The sequence below is a fragment of the Schistocerca americana genome, chromosome 4, assembly GCF_021461395.2.
Source record: "Schistocerca americana isolate TAMUIC-IGC-003095 chromosome 4, iqSchAmer2.1, whole genome shotgun sequence".
In the NCBI taxonomy this organism is placed as follows: Eukaryota; Metazoa; Arthropoda; class Insecta; order Orthoptera; family Acrididae; genus Schistocerca; species Schistocerca americana.
The window spans coordinates 241898909-241915371 of NC_060122.1; the positions used below are offsets into that span (position 1 = coordinate 241898909).

Genomic DNA, 16463 nt, shown 5'->3' on the forward strand with positions numbered 1-16463 from the left:
AAGTTCCAAAAGCCGGTGGTTGCATGGCTTTGTAAGCCTTTGCAGCTTCACCATACGGTATGAGACTCTGTACTTTCAACTCTTGACTTTTCTTTTCCTCGTTGTAAACCCCACACTTTCTGCTCCACTCGGGGTGATCCCCAGAGCAGTTAACACATTTCGGAGATGTACAAGAAGTCCCTGACTCATGAGCGAAGCCTCCACAATTGCCACATGTAGCCTTCCCGTTACATCTCACCAAATCTTTTACATTTATAGCAAAGCATGGGGTTAGGAACAAAAGGGTGAACCTTAAGGCGGATATAGCCGGCAAGGATATATTCCGGTAATTCGGGAGTACTAAACGTTACAGTAAATGTTGCCGATTTTTCCAATTTGCCACTGACTCATAATTCTGCACCTCCTTGACGCCCACATTCTTCCATTCTCCATGCAACTCCGCGGACTCCATCTTCATTATATTGGAGCAGGTAATCACGCCCTTGCTATAGTTAAAGGTTATTTGGGTGGAATTAGCAGTTTCCACCAAAAGTGTTCCATTACGTAGTCGTTTGACACTTTTCAGAGACCCAGCAATACCTTCCAATGTCTTGTTAATATAAAAAGGGGATATCTTCTCAAAGCTTCCCCATTTCGCTTGATTACAATGAAAGTTTTATGGCACACTAATGCTCTGTTACTATTATTTGGAGACTTCTTTTCACGAGGACTGACCAACTGAGCTCTCTTTGAGGAGCCAGTGTAGGTGTTGCTTGACGGTACACCCATCCTGTCAGGAGTGACAGTTTCATGAGACAGCTCCATAAGGATCCCACAAGACGCTAGGGAAACAACCATCGACCCAGGCAGAGCCCTGCATGCCTGAGCAAGCCTGATTCAACCGGCGTGCGGCAGATGCCCCAGAGGTTGCGCACTAAAAACTGTTTCACCTCAACAGCCATTCACCTCCTCAGCAGGTAGCACACCTTGAGGTTAAGGTTTTTTTTATAGAGGTCCAGGCGGTGAAGCCAAGACCCCCGTTCTCCGAAACACACAACATTCCACTGCTGCGTCGCACGGTGGTCGTTGAAGTATGATCAGAGTTTATGGTGACAGAGGGCTAGTGGCGCTTACCAGTCCCCAGCTCAGGAACCCTGGGGTCGCCAAGCCCATACTCAGCAAACAAATGCTGAGCCCCTGAGAGAGAAGGAAGGGGAACAAACACTTAAATGGACAAAAGGGGACAGGAAAACCACAGAAACGCAAGACATAGGTAGAAGAGATCAAAACAACAAAACCGATTACCATGGCTGGCTGACCATGCGAATAAAAAGGAGAAGGCAGCCACTCTGCAATACATTAAAACCTCCACCCTAAAAACACTAAGGTGGAGGAAACAGAGGGACAAAGGATATGCACTAAAACTTAGATCAAATGATAAAACCCATGGTCACAAATAAAATGTAAAACTAAATCAGCCGATGAGGTGTTGTCAGATAAAATTAGCGGCAGCGAGACCGATAATCGAAGATTTCGTTGCAGGGCAGTCAAAGTGGAACAGTGCACCAGAATATGGGCCACTATCAAAGGGGCGCAGCACTGACACTGAGGCGGGTGTTCACGGCGCAGGAGGTAGCCATGGGTTGCCCAAGCGTGGCCAATGCGGAGCCGGCAGAGAACCACAGAGTCCCTGAGAAAGGCCCACATGGAGGACTGCCACACATTCGTAGTCTCCTTAATGGCACGCAGTTTGTTGCACATACTGAGACTATGCCATTCCGTCTCCCAAAGATGAAAAAGCTGGCGACCTAAAAATGAACGCAGGTCAGTTATTGGAATACCGATCTCCAAAGCGTTTTACATGTAGCCTGTTCAGCCACCCTGTCAGTAAGTTCGTTGCCTGGGATTCCGACATGTCCTGGGGTCCACACAAACACCACTGAATGACCAGACCACTACAGGGCATAGACTGACGCCTGGATGGTCGCTACCAAAGGATGACAAGGGTAGCACTGGTCAATAGCTTGTAGGCTGCTCAAGGAGTCAGTACACAGAAGAAATGACTCCCCAGGGCATGAACGAATGTGCTCAAAAGCACGAGATATAACCACCAGCTCTGCAGTGAAAACACTGCAGCCATCGGACAAGGAAAGCTGTTAAATATGTCCTCCATGGACGTAAGGGAAGCCGGCATGACCATCAGCCATCGAGCCATCGGTGTAAACCACTACATGGCCTCAGTACACATCAAGAATCAAGAGGAAGTGACAGCGGAGAGCCGCGGGGTGAACCGAGTCCTTTAGGCCATATGAAATGTCTGGGCGAAGCCGTGGCCTAGGTGTACACCATGGAGGTGTACACGAATGGACCTCGCGTATAGGTGGTAAAGGCAAGGACTCCAGCGCCAACAGAAGGGATCGGACGAGAACTGCAATTGTAAGACCTGACCTGAGCCACCGATGTGGGAGATGAACTGCTGTGTGTAGGGAAAGGAGATGGTAATTCGCACGCGCAGGAGAACTACGAACGCGTGCAATGTAACTGGCGAGCAGTTGTGCATGCCTGACCTGCAATGGAGGGATTCCAGCCTCTGCCAGGACATTGGTCACTGACTTGTCCTAAAAGCTCCCATCGCTAGTCAAACGCCACACTGGTGCACTGGGTCGAGTAAACGCAACGCTGAGGGCAGACTCCCATAGTCAAGGCAGGATTGAACAAGGGCTCTTTAGAGCTGCAGCAGCGTAGAGTGATCTGCACCCCAGTTGGTGTTGCTCAGGCAGTGGAGGGCACTGAGGTGCTGCCAGCACTTCCACTTAAGCTGACAAAGGTGAGGAAGCTAAGTCGACTGGGAATCGAAAACCAGTCCTAAGAATCGGTATGTCTCAACTACAGTGAGGGGATCGTCAGTACGGTAAAGCTCTGGTTCCGAATGAAGGGTACAGCGCTGACAGAAGTGCATAACACACGACTTTGCAACCGAAAACTGGAAGCCTTGGGCTAAAGCCCATGACTGCGCCTTGTGGATGGCTGCCTGTAGGCGCCACTCAGCAACACCAGCACTGGTGGAGCAGTACGAAATGCAGAAGTCATCCGCATACAGAGAAGGTGACACGGACGGCCCTACAGATGCTACTAGACCATTAATGATCAATAAAAATAGAAATACACTCAATACAGAGCACTGAAGGTTCAAATGGCTCTGAGCACTATGGGACTTAACTTCCGAGGTAATCAGTCACCTAGAACTTAGAACTACTTAAACCTAACTAACCTAAGGACATCACACACATCCATGCCCAAGGCAGGATTCGAACCTGCGACCATAGCAGTCGCACGGTTCCAGACTGTAGCGCCTAGAACCGCTCGGCCACTCTGACCGGCGAGCACTGAAGGACTCAATGCTCCTAGATATGGGGGAACTACGGCAGGCACCAACTTGGACATAGAAAGTACGACATGACAGGAAATTCTGGATAAAAATCGATAGCAGGCCTGAGAGACCACACTCGTATAATGTGGCAAGGATACGATGTCACAAAATGGTGTCATATGCTTTTCATAAATAAAAAGAGACAGCAACAAGGTGTTCACATCTGGAAAGGCTGTTCGGATTGCAGACTCGAGGGACACAAGATTATCAGTAGTAGAGAGACCAGGAGAAAACTGGCCCGGCATGGAGCCAGTAGGCCACGTGACTCCAGGACCCAACCCAACTGCCGACACACAATTTGTTCCAGCAGATTACAAAGAATGTTGGTGAGGCTGATGGGTCAATAGCTATCCACATCAAGTGGATTTTTGCTGGGTTTGAGCACTGGTATGATGGTGCTCTCCCGCCAGTACGATGGAAAGATCCCGTCGCACCAGATCCGGTTGAAGATCACGAGGAGATGTCACTTCTAGTCAGACAACAGATGATTAATCATCTGACTATGGATGCGATCTGGCACAGGAGCTGCATCGGGACAGTGTGCAAGGGCACTGAGGAGCTCCCACTCTGTAAATGGGGTGTTACAGGATTCACTGAGGCAGGTAGTGACAGAGGACTTTCCCTTCCATCCACCATTTGAGAGTGCGAAAGGCTGGTGGTGTAATTCTCCGACCCAGAGGCATGTGCATAGAGCTCGGCAAAGTGCTCGGCAAAGTGCTCGGCAAAGTGCTCGGCAAAGTGCTCGGCAATCGCGTTTGCGTCGGTAGATAACACACCATTTAAAGTAACACCGGGAACTCTTGTTGGGTCTGGTACCCAAAAACTTGTTTGATCTTTGCCCAAACTTGGGAAGGTGACGTATGGCACCCATTGGTCGAGACATATCTCTCCCAACACTCCTGTTTCCATCTTTTGATAAGCTGACGAATGCGGGCATGGAACCGTTTAAAGGCTATGAGATGCTCCAGGGAAGGGTGCCGCTTATACCGCTGTAGAGCTTGCCAACACTCCTTAATTGCTTCAGCAACTTCCGGCAACCACCAAGGGACTGTCTTTCACCGGGGGCACCCTAAAGAACGAGGGATCACGTTTCCTGCTGCAGAAACGACAGTTGTAGTTACCTGCTCAACCACCACATTGTTGTTACCATGTGGGGGATATTCAATGGTGACAGCAGAGGTGAACGCATCCCAGTCTGCTTTGTTTAAAGCCCATCTGGGCATGCATCCATGGGCCTTCCACCGGGGCAGTGACAGGAAGATGGGGAAGTGGTCACTACCACACAGGTTGCCATGTGCTCTCCAGTGGATAGATGGGAGAAGTCCAGGACTGCAAACCTAGAGATCAATGGCTGAATATGTGCCATGTGCCACACTGAAATGTGTGGGGGTTAAGGGGCAGAGGTCAAGTTGTGACTCGAAATTTTCGACATCTCTGCCTCTGCCAGTAAGCACGATGCCATCCCACAAGGGGTTATGAGTGTTAAAATCTCCCAAAAGTAGGAGAGGTTCAGGGAGTTGATCAATCAGTGCAGCCAATGTGTTCAGGGGTATTGCACCATCTGGAAGAAGATATTTGTTGCAGACAGTTATTTCCTGCATATTTCTTATCCCGACAGCCACAGCTTCAAGACAGGTTTGAAGGGGCACAGGTTCACTGCATACGCAGTTCAGGATATAGACAAAAACTCCACCTGACACACTATTATAGTCACTATGGGTCTTGTAATATCCCCTATAGCCATGGAGGGCAGGTGTCCGCATTGCCAGGAACCAGGTTCCCTGGAGGGCAATGCAGAAAGCAGGTGTAAAGCTGAAGAGTTGCCACAGCTCAGCCAGGTGGTGGAAAAAACCACCGCAATTCCACTGGATGACGACGTTATTGTGAGGCTGGGAAAGCATGTAAAGTGCACAAGGAGGTAGGATATGCCTCAGGGTCACATGCTGCTACCAATTGAGTACGTTTGTAGCCATTTATATGGCGGATGAAGCATCAGCGAGATACAAGCCCGCAGGGGACACTAAGATCTCCACTGCATCCTCAGATGCGGAATTGGTACGGAGTGGTGGAGTTGAGGCCAACAGAGGGTCCTTTTTCTTATCAGACTTTTTTGGTTGCTTGCCTTCTCACTTCTCTTTAGGGGCTTGCTGGGAGGACTTCCCTGAAGTAGCTTCAGGCACGGAGGAAGGCCGTGAAGGTCTTCATCCAGCAGCTTTGGCTCCTTGAACCACTGGCGAGTGTCTGCCGTGGCATTAGTGGAGGCCTTGGGGGAGAGGGCCCCAATGGACCCCTTCCGCATCAGAGGAGTCGGAGGAGGCTGGTGCTTCTCCAGCAGGGGCGAGGGGACCGATGTCCCCTGTGTTTGGGGGGAGGGCATGCTACTGAAGTAGGTGCTTTGGGAGCAACGGAGGAACATTTGCCCCGTACCAACAAGGGGTGGACGTATTCTGGTGGCCCAGAGGGCCCAATATTCATGGCACAGAGTGAGGAACCACTGGCATTTGGGACAGCGATGGTGACGTAGCTGCAGCACATGTCGACATCAATCGAATGGGGTGTAATCTTTCAAATTTACATTTAGCCTCTGTGTAAGTCAACTGGTCCAGGGTCTTGTACTCCATGATTTTCTGCTAGTTTTGGAGTACTGGGCAGTCTGGCGAGCAGGGGGAGTGGTGCTCTCCACATTTGATGCAAGTGGGAGGAGGCATACATGGAGTATCTGGGTGCAGTGGACGTCTGCAGTCTTGAAATGTTGCACTGGAAGTGCAGCAGGAAGACATGTGCCAGAACTTACAGCACTTAAAGCACCGTATAGGGGGAGGGACGTATGGTTTAACGTCACAGCGGTAAACCATCACCTCGACCTTTTCAGGCAATGAATCACCCTCAAAGGTCAAGGTGAAGGCACCGGTAGCAACCCTGTTGTCATCGGATCCTCTGTACACGCAGCAGATGAAATGAACACTCCGCCATTCTAAACTGATGCGGAGCTCGTTTTTAGACTGCAAGAGGAGATCGTGATGGAAAATGATCCCCTGGATGATGGTGATGATGATGATGATGATGATGATGATGATATTTGGGTTGAAGGGGTGCTCGACATCATGGTCATCAGCACCCTGACGAAAAGACAACATGCAAATCTCATGCGAGAGGACGAAGGCTGTCCCACAAGCGGAGCAGTTTATAATGTATTATAGTCTGCTGCCCTTCCCTACCAATTTAATGATGAGGCCTGACAGTTCACAAAATTTCACCACTCTTAACACTGGTGGGCAGATCTTCAGCGAGACCAAGGGCTGCCCTAATATCAGTATAGAGGACACACCTAGCCACAATATGCTGAACTGAAAGCAGCATGCCAGAAACTTCACAGAGGGGTGGACCCTCCCGCTGGACGAGGAAGCCATGTGTGAAAGGGCTATCCCTGATGCACAGTCTGGTAAGCAAAACCTCCCACCAGTGGCGAAGCTGACATGAAGTCTGCCAAGCCTTTGTGGTCGATTTGAGAGACCGCAGTTTGTTGTCTGTCACCTGCAACCATACAGTCTCCCACTGACGCATGATGCATCTGTCAGAAAATGAGATAATGGCATGCAATGGGATGGGACACTGATGGACAGCACCATCCCAACATGCTTCCTTGGCAGCTTTGCCAGCCATGCCGTTACCCTGTATCCCAATGTGGCCAGGTACACAGCAAAAGATCACCTCCTTGCCATGGTGTTCGAACCGCTGTAAGGAGTCATGGATGAGCTGAGTAAACGGTTCTACCGGATACAGTTGGTGAAGTGCCTGCAGCGCACTAAGAGAGTTGGAACAGACAAGAAAACTCATACGGTGATGTCTGTGAACCCTCTCCAGTGCCATCAGAATGCCATGTAACTCCACACCATAATTTGTAAATTGTTCTGGAAGACGCACTTTAAAAACCCTATCAGGGAAAATCACATAACAGAGCATTCCCCTGCTGGGATCCATCTGTGTAATTAATGATAAAACTATGGTATATACCTAAAATAGACGAAAACAACATTGTAGAAACCAAATCTGGAGTACAACTTTTCGTGAACTGTGTATAGCTTAAAATCACTTTGGGCCTCTGAAGACACCACGGCAGCAGTGCGTTCCATTCCTGCGTGTATATTTTCATGCCCGGAGATCCAGATCCTTGAGACAGTCTGTAGCATGTATACCAAATGGCTGGGTCGCTTGGGGCTGATTCCTGAACAGTCGTTTGAAGGTGGGTTGGACTACTGAACTAAATGTCAATGACTGAGGTGCTGGTGGACAGCATCTAACATCCGGAGGTAGGAAGGACCGGCAGATCCGTAGACCACACTGCCATAGTCTAAGTGTGATCGAACAAATGCTCTATAAAACTACAGGAGCTGGTAGCTGTCAGCTCCCCATGTTTTTCCACCAAGGCATTTCAAAATGTTGGCCTCCCATTGTAAGCTCTGGCTGGTTAAAACTCTGACGAGCACGATTAAAATTGACACACACAGTCTTCTCAAGTGAGAACTGAAAACCAGTTGTCTGGGCCCAGGTTTCCAGCCTCCTAATAATCAGTTGTAGCTGCCTCGTCATCGCCGTAAGATCACAGGAAGAGCAGAAGATAGCAAAGTCATCCACAAACCAAGAGTATTTGATAGGGCTTCTGACTATGGAGGAAATGCCATTGATAACGATGGCAAACAATGTGACACTTAGGACACTGCCCTGGGGCACACCATTCTCCTGAACATAGCAATCAGACATGGCATTGCCAATGCGATAATGAAAACGCCGATCCTCGAGAAAGGATTGGATCAGAAGCAGTAGGCAACCATGTACGAGGGCTGTTTCTTTCTTTTCAACCTCCGATCATCCGTCTAAGCAAGTAAGAGGTAGGGAGGGACCCGACCTGTGTGTCATGCGATTGCGTAGCTCCCCCACCACAACCTCTGCCGTTTTCAGCTGCAGTGTGTCAGTTGTTGCCGAGCTACGTCTACATCTACATGACTACTCTGCAATTCACATTTAAGTGCTTGGCAGAGGGTTCATCGAACCACAATCACACTATCTCTCTACCATTCCACTCCCGAACAGCGTGCGGGAAAAACGAACACCTAAACATCCGGGTAAACATGGCCGCTACACTCGATGCTCCCGTCAAATGTGAGTTACGAAGTGTAATCTGTTTTCTGCAAGCAGAAGGATGTAGTGCTGCAGAAATCCATCGCAGAATGAGCAATGTGTATGGTAACAACGTTATGAGTAGTGTTCGGGAATGGTGTCGAAAATTTAAAGAAGGACGAACAGATGCCCATGATGAAGGTGGACAAGGTCGCAAGTCTGTCGCTACTGTAGTCCTCGTTGAGCGTGTTGATCAGGCGGTGATATGCAAACGAAGGTTTGCAATTAGCGAACTGTCTGATGAATTTCCAGACATTTCAAGGTCTGCTTTGTACACAATTGTGACTCAAGACCTAGGCTATCGGAAATTGGATCCCAAAAATGCTGAGTACCGACCACAAAACGCAAAGGATGGCATCAGCATTATCATTTCTCATATGTTATGCCAATGAGGGACACGTTTTTTTGAAGTCGATTATTACTGGCGATGAAACGTGGGTCCTCTATGACAATTCTGAAACAAAGGAACAATCAAAGCAGTGGATGCATCCAGCTTCCCCAAGCAAGCCAAAAAAGTTTAAACATTCACTGACAAAAAGAAAAACAATGGCCACTGTGTTTTGGGACCATAAAGGAGTGCTGCTGTTGGACTTTATGGAGCAAGCTACGACGATAACCAAGGAAGTTTATTGTGAAACTTTATGTCGTCTCCACAGAGCCATTCAAAACAAACACAGAGGAATGCTTTCGTTTGGCGTTGTTTTGATCCATGACAATGCCCGACCACAACGTGCCAACATGACAAAAGACCTCCTCAAAAAGTTTAAATGGGAAGTTTCTGTACATCCACTGTACAGCCCGGACCTAGCACCCAGTGATTATCACCTGTTCTGAGAACTGAAGTCATGGTTAGGTGGGCAGCGCTTCACTACTAATGAAGAACTTCAGGTCGCCGTCAAGACTTACCTGTCCTCACTTGCGGCAACATCATTTGAGGAAGGCATCGAAAAGCTAGTGTCACGGTATGACAAGTGCCTCAATCGTTTTGGCGATTATGTAGAAAAATAAGTTAAGACTTTACTGTCCTTTTGGTAATAAAATTATTATTTTCTGTACATTTTTCTTTTATTTACAGCCAATCGGAGGTTGAAAAAAAAAAAAAAAAAAAAAAAAAGCCCTCGTAGTACACATTAATGAAGTTGGTGAAGGATGTGTCATATGCTTTTTCGAGGATAAAAAACAAAAAAAAACAAAGAAAAACCCATGAACTAAATGGTTTCGGTGTAAGAACAACTCCTGTATCGCCGTCTCCAGGAGAATTAAGTTGTCAAGAGTGGAGTGGTAGTGCCCGAAACCGCACTGGGAGTGGCTCAGGTGACCTCGGGACTTGAGCAGCCAGACGAGGCAGCGGTTGACCATGTGTTCAAGAGTCTTACCCATACAACTAGTAAGGGCGACACTCTGACAACCGTTAGGGGCACTATGGTTCTCGCCTGGTTTCCAGAATGGAATTAAGATTGCCTCCTTCCAAGTTGTGGGATACTGTCCACCAAACCAGATCTGATTGAAACAAGAGAAGAGCTGAACTTTTGCTTCAGGGCCTAGATGACGAAGCATGGTATAATGAATCACATCAGGGCACTATGGATAACTTGTGCACCATGTAAGGTGTTCTTCCCCATATGGCCCGCACTTCTGTAAAATTTTGAAAGTGGCAGGTCAAACTATAGAATGGGACCTGAATTCATTGGGCCAAAAAGTGAGAGACTCCATTTAGTTACCTTTCATTACAAGCAGGAATACCTCGAGCCTATTCTAACGCCCGCACCCGCAGTGGGAGGGGGGAGGGAGGGTGGGGGGATAGGAGAGGGGCAGTGGTGGAGGGTGTGACTGGAGAGCTGCAGAGGGACAGGAAGGGAAACATCAATGTTGAGGTAGTTTACTAGATGATGGGATAGCTTTTAGAGCTGAAGTTTGGCATCATGTAGCAGTTTGTAGTTGGTTTGGCAGATGGTACCATCCAAGGAAACATGAGAGGCAGATAACTGCAGAATTTTGTGGAATGAGAAAAGTCTGGTGGAGTGGAAACTGGCAGATGAGGTGTCAAAATCTTTGAGACTTCACATAACATATGTGCTCCTTTTGTTTCCAATTCTTTGATTTCAGCTTGCTTTCACTTGTTCAATAATCGCTCCTCCTTTTCTCTTTCACCATCCTTCGATTTTTGTTTTATATCGTCTTTGTACAAAGAATGTGCACAGTGAAAACAGTGTATAAGACTTTTCTTGATGTTGTCATTGTCAACTCCATTTATGTTCTGGATTGCATCATATATGTATCTTTGAGCCATAAGGCCTTTTTTGTTTGACTTTCAACAATAACTTTAGAGATTAAAGAAAGGCCTTGTTCAACAGAAGTATTTCCATGTGAGGTTAAAATAATTTGCACAAAATCTCGGAATTCTGTGCACGGCCTTGAAGGTAATTTGTTATATTAATCTAGAATTCATCAAGACGAATTTCAGTTCTCTTGTAACATTTCCTCTCGTCTTAAATTCTTTTTACCTCTGTAGATCTCCACAAATTCAAGTTTGACATGGACTTCCTTTTAATCCGATGTCCTTCCATTTGATACCAAAATTTCAAGACATACTACCAATCTTCATTGAGCTGGTGTAAGGTGATTTCTGGAGTCAAGCAGGAAATCGAATGTGTTAAGTTGTGTTTGAGCGATGATCTTTCTCGCACCTTGTCTATTGTGCCAATAATGTAAGGTCGCATATTTTCCTTCCTTCCCTCTTCTTCTCCCCCCCCCCCCCCCCCCCTCCCAGAACTCTTCCTATAGCAAAATCCAGACTGAACTGTCTTTATGTAATAAGATTCTTTACAGCCTATACGTTGATTTTCAATAAAGATGAGTTTTACTTTCCGCCTTGATACGGCACAAAAAAACAGTCACTTTAGGGGAATCTTGTTGCATTTGTACCACCTCATGAGGATTTTATGGGCCCCAGGTGCGCACATTGTGAGTGTTAACATGTCCACTAAGGTGGAAAGTCAAATCATCACTGAAGACAACATGATCCAGAAAATCTTCATCATGAAACAACATATCGTTTGCGAAGTTGGCACGTAATCCATGGTCTGCCGGCTTTAGAGCCTGTAGTAACTGCAACCGGTAAGAACGTAGTTGTACGCATTTTCTTGAAGCTTTCCAAACAGTCGACACAGGAACTTTTAATTCATGACTAGCCTTCCACACTGATTTCGCTCAAGAGTCTCTTCACTAATTCTTGGTAGTTCTGTGCTCTTCCCTTTACAAAGCCAGCCAGTATCTTCAAATTGATGATACCATCTACGAATGTTGTTATCACTTGAAGGATTAGCCAGAACGTACATTGCACAGAACTACAGATTCGGTCTTTGCAAACTGCAAAACACAAAACACTTTCTGTTCACTAGTCGCCATGTTCGCTACTACCGCTGTCTAGCGGACCGCGGCGGAAACATTGCGTGCTGCGCATGCGCACTGGTGCCAAACGCAACTGTTTGAGTTGCTCTTTCATTTGACATATCATTTATAATGGTAAGTTTAATGTAATAAATATTATAAAGCATTACAACCCCAATATTAATTTATAAACACCCTGTACAGCTTTGACTACCACTGATGCAGGCAGACACGAAGGGATTGTTCAAGTGGAGTCACCAAGTTTCAATTATGACCTAGGAAAAATAGTTACAGAATTAATTCTTTGTCTAACATTAACTGAATTTTACACTGGTGCTTGGCAGAACATGATAATATTACAAAGGAAAAACACTTCCTAATGTTCTGTAAAATTGTATTTACTTGGTCACCAGTTCAGGTCACCTAAAGATGGCATGAGAAGGCAAAAAGCGGTTGGTGACCAAATGAATATAGTTTTGCAGAACATTAGGAAGGTTTTTTTTCCAAAATTAATTTTTTTGTTTGTCTGCATTTACAGCCTTTGTCTGCGGTCCTGGCATAAATCAATGTTGCAACATTTAGAAAATGTATGTAAAATTTTTCGAGTCTAAAAATATATGGCGCCTCCTTTGTCAAGGAAATTATGATTTTCTTTTTTCCTTTAAGCTGTGATGCACACTGTTTCTAAAATAGTGCTAGTAATAATGAAAAATAAGTAAATAAATAATAATAGACTCATCAATGGCCAATTGTTTTTGCAGTCTAGAGTAAATATGAACTACTATTCAAAAGTGACCAGAGAAAAGTATAACAATTAGTCTACCCAGTTATGTGACCCGTTTTTCAGAATTAAAGGAAGAAAATTGTTTGCAAGAATCATAACCTAAAAGCCCATATCTATCAACTTTAATATCAACATCTTGTCTCTCTTTGTAGAACAACATACCTTTGACTGTCTAACACCCTCCAACACTATCAACGCTTAACAGCTGTGCTGAAAGATGTATGACTAATTCATGTTAGACAATATCAGTGAAAAGATTTGCTTGTCTCTCCCCAACTAAAAAGACACTTGGTTTGGAACTGACCTCTTTCCTTGGATGACAAAGCACGAGTGGCAGTTATTTCTGTAATTATGGTGATATATGAGGTGGAATATTTCCTGAACAGCCAAAATGCAGACTTCCACAATCAAGTTTTCACAAAGTTGTTCACCATTTGGAAAACTGTGTCTCATTGAAGGGCTAATGTACAGAGAAGAACTAGCATATTCAGGAAGTTTCATGGTCGTAGCTGGTTGTTTCCAAGTGATACTTTAATACCACCCACCATACAAACAGAAATACAATGGTTGTTCGCAAACAACCATCTTTCGACTCTACCAATGGCCATCTGGATGTATCAGCAGGTGTTAATGACTGGTTTATTTCAATATCAATTGTTAACACAGGCTAATACATCACTTTTGCATGTTCTCCATAATGGGAAATGGAAATAGAAATAGGTTAACATGCAACAGTTTTCTGTTTAAAAATATATGTGTATCCTACACAATCAGGAAAAGTCAGTCAGGAGGAATTACACAACTCTTAAAAACATATTCACATCTAGCCAACACATTTATCCTGTCATGGGTTTTGATCATTTGATTTGCAAGTTTCTATTGGTCCTACAAATAGCAAAGTAAGAGCTACACTGATGTGACAAGTCATTGGATAGCAATATTCACGTATACAGATGGCCATAGCATCACGTACGCAAGGTATTAAAGGGTAGTGCATTGGCGGGATTTATTTCTACTCATGCGATTCATGTGAAAATGTTACTGACATGATTATGGCCACATGATGGGAATTAACAGACCTTAAATGTGAAATGGCACTTGGAGCTAAACACATGGGACATTCCATTTCAGAAATCATTAGGTAATTCAATATTCTGAGGTCCACAGTGTCATGAGTGTGCCGAGGAAACCAAATTTCAGGTATTACCTCTCACCACGAACAATGCAGTGGCCAACAGTCTTCACCATCTAGAGCAGTGGCGTATGTGTAGAGTTGTCTGTGCTAACAGACAAGCAACATTACACAAAATAACCGCAGAAATCAATGTGTGATGTGCAATGAATGTATCCATTAGGACAATGCAGCCAAATTTGGTGTTAAGGGACTGTGGCACCAGACGACCAAAGCGACGGTGTTTGTTAAGGAAAACAATGGCCTGGTCAGATGAGTGTCAATTTCAGTTGGTAAGAGCTGATGGTAGGGTTTGAGAATGGTGCAGACTCCATTAAGCCACGGACCTAAATTGTCAATAAGGCACTGTGCAAACTGATGGTGGGTTCATAACGGTGTGCACTGTGTTTACATGGAATGGGCTGGGTCCCCTGGTCCAACTGAACTGATCACTGACTGCGAGTGGTTATGTTCAGTTATTTTGGGACTGTTTGCACCAATTCACAGACTTCATGTTCTCAATGATGTCATAACTGGGCCACAATTCTTCGCAACTGGTTTGAAGAATTTTCTGGACAATTTAAGGGAATAATTTGGCAACCCAGATCACATGACATGAATCCCACTAAACATTTAAGGGACATAATCGAGAATTCAGAGCACAAAATGCTGCACCGGGTAAACTTATGCAATTATGGTTGAGTATAGAGGCTGGCTCAATATTTATGCAGGGGACTTCCAACAACTAGCTGAGTCCATGCAACATCGAGCTGCTGCACTACACTGGCCAAAAGGAGGTCCAACACGATATTAGGTGGTATCCCATGACTTGTCACCTCAGTGTATTACAGGGGTGCACCATGTTGCCCCAGACGTTTTAGACTGATCAGAGTTTCGCCTTAATACCTACCTCTGTGGAATCTTTTTCACAGCGCTTTAATGGAATTTTGTGAAGATATGTATGTTTCTCACAAGCCATACAGTGAAGCCTATACTGTGATGCAATATTACAGCGTTCTGCGAAGCTATGATCATGAAAGTGAGCAGTAAGAATACATTCAGAGGAAATAATTAAAACGTTTGCAGGGGCATTTTTGAACATCTTAATTTTTACAATTATTTCCCACTACATTTACTTCTTACTGGAAAGCAAGACATTAAGAATTACCACAAACTAAAGAGAAAATTAAAAATATCTGCTCTTCCACAATTTATATGACTGTATAGACTCTACTTCCTTTTACTTGCATGGCAACTATCAGTGTTTACTGTAAAGAGGATTCCATTGTCATAACATGTAGAGAAAAGTTATTCTCAAAGAATTCAGAGTTCATCATTAAAAAATGGCATTCCAATTAATTCCACTGTTACACTAAGAATGAATAGCACTAATAGTTTATTTGAGTTTAATGATAGTTACGCTCTCTTCGTTACACACTTCACATCCTTGGACATTATCCTTCATAACAGAATCCACAGGACATGAATGAATGAGTAAATGAGTGTAGGTAACAGGTGAGTAAAATATAGTTTAACAATAAGCACAAGGTTTCACAAAGATCCCAGTTACATTTGACACTTCTCTGGTTTGCAGCTGGATCATCAAATCAGTATCACACAATATTTTGACAGACCACCTAGTCACTATTTTCAGGTGAGATGCAGCTATTGCTACGTCTCATTGAACTGCTGTTATGCTGAAACCAGTGCCATATATAGACCAGCAGATAGTACTCAGCAGATGCAGCAAGTGTTGCGATTGCTGCCCCCACTGCAAGAGTTACTAGCAATGCTGCTGATGGTGAAGGCACACAGAAACAAGTTACTGCTGCTGTAAATAATCATCAAATTATTCTGCCAATAGATAACATCATGTTTTAATGCAGGTCAGTGCAAGGTTCCACAACTTGCTCAGAGGACAGCTGTTGTCCCTATTAATAAGATTATCAGCCAGCCTCATATCAACGGAGTCCTTCAGAAACCAATCTCAGTAACAAGAAGAGACAGCAAGCACCTGTGTCGATTATATTTCATTGTTTGTGCCTTGGTTAAACAATGCTTCCACCACTGTGGAATTTTCAAGTTTGTGTAGTTTAAGATAGGCGTGTGGAACATCGTCGACACATGCTGAAATGTAATGAGACGCAGGAGATTGCTGCTGCTTCTCATTACTGTTATTGCATTCTGATGGAACCAATTACAAATAGGTTGGCAGATAATCTTACTAATAGGGACAAGGGCTATCTTGTCATAAAACCCTGCACTGACCTACACTAAAACACAATGTTCTCAATTGGCAGAAGAAATCAGTGATACCTCATTTTTGTTTGCAGCACCAACAGCAGTGTTGCTAGTATCTTATGTAGTAGGGGCACTATTCACAACACTTTATGCATGCACTAAGAGATCTCTGCTCCTCTAAATAAGGGCAATGGTTCCAGTATAGCATCAGTTTAACGAGACACAAAAACACTAGTCTCTCATAGGAAGATAGCAGCCACGTGGACAGTCAAAATATTGTGTCAATCTGA

General features: G+C 44.9%; 1 protein-coding gene across 2 annotated transcripts in view; it reads right to left on the bottom strand.

The window, feature by feature from the left end:
- Positions 1–16463, bottom strand: part of LOC124612494 (transcription factor 25) — a 136492-nt gene that overhangs the window by 110124 nt on the left and 9905 nt on the right. The window lies entirely within an intron of this gene.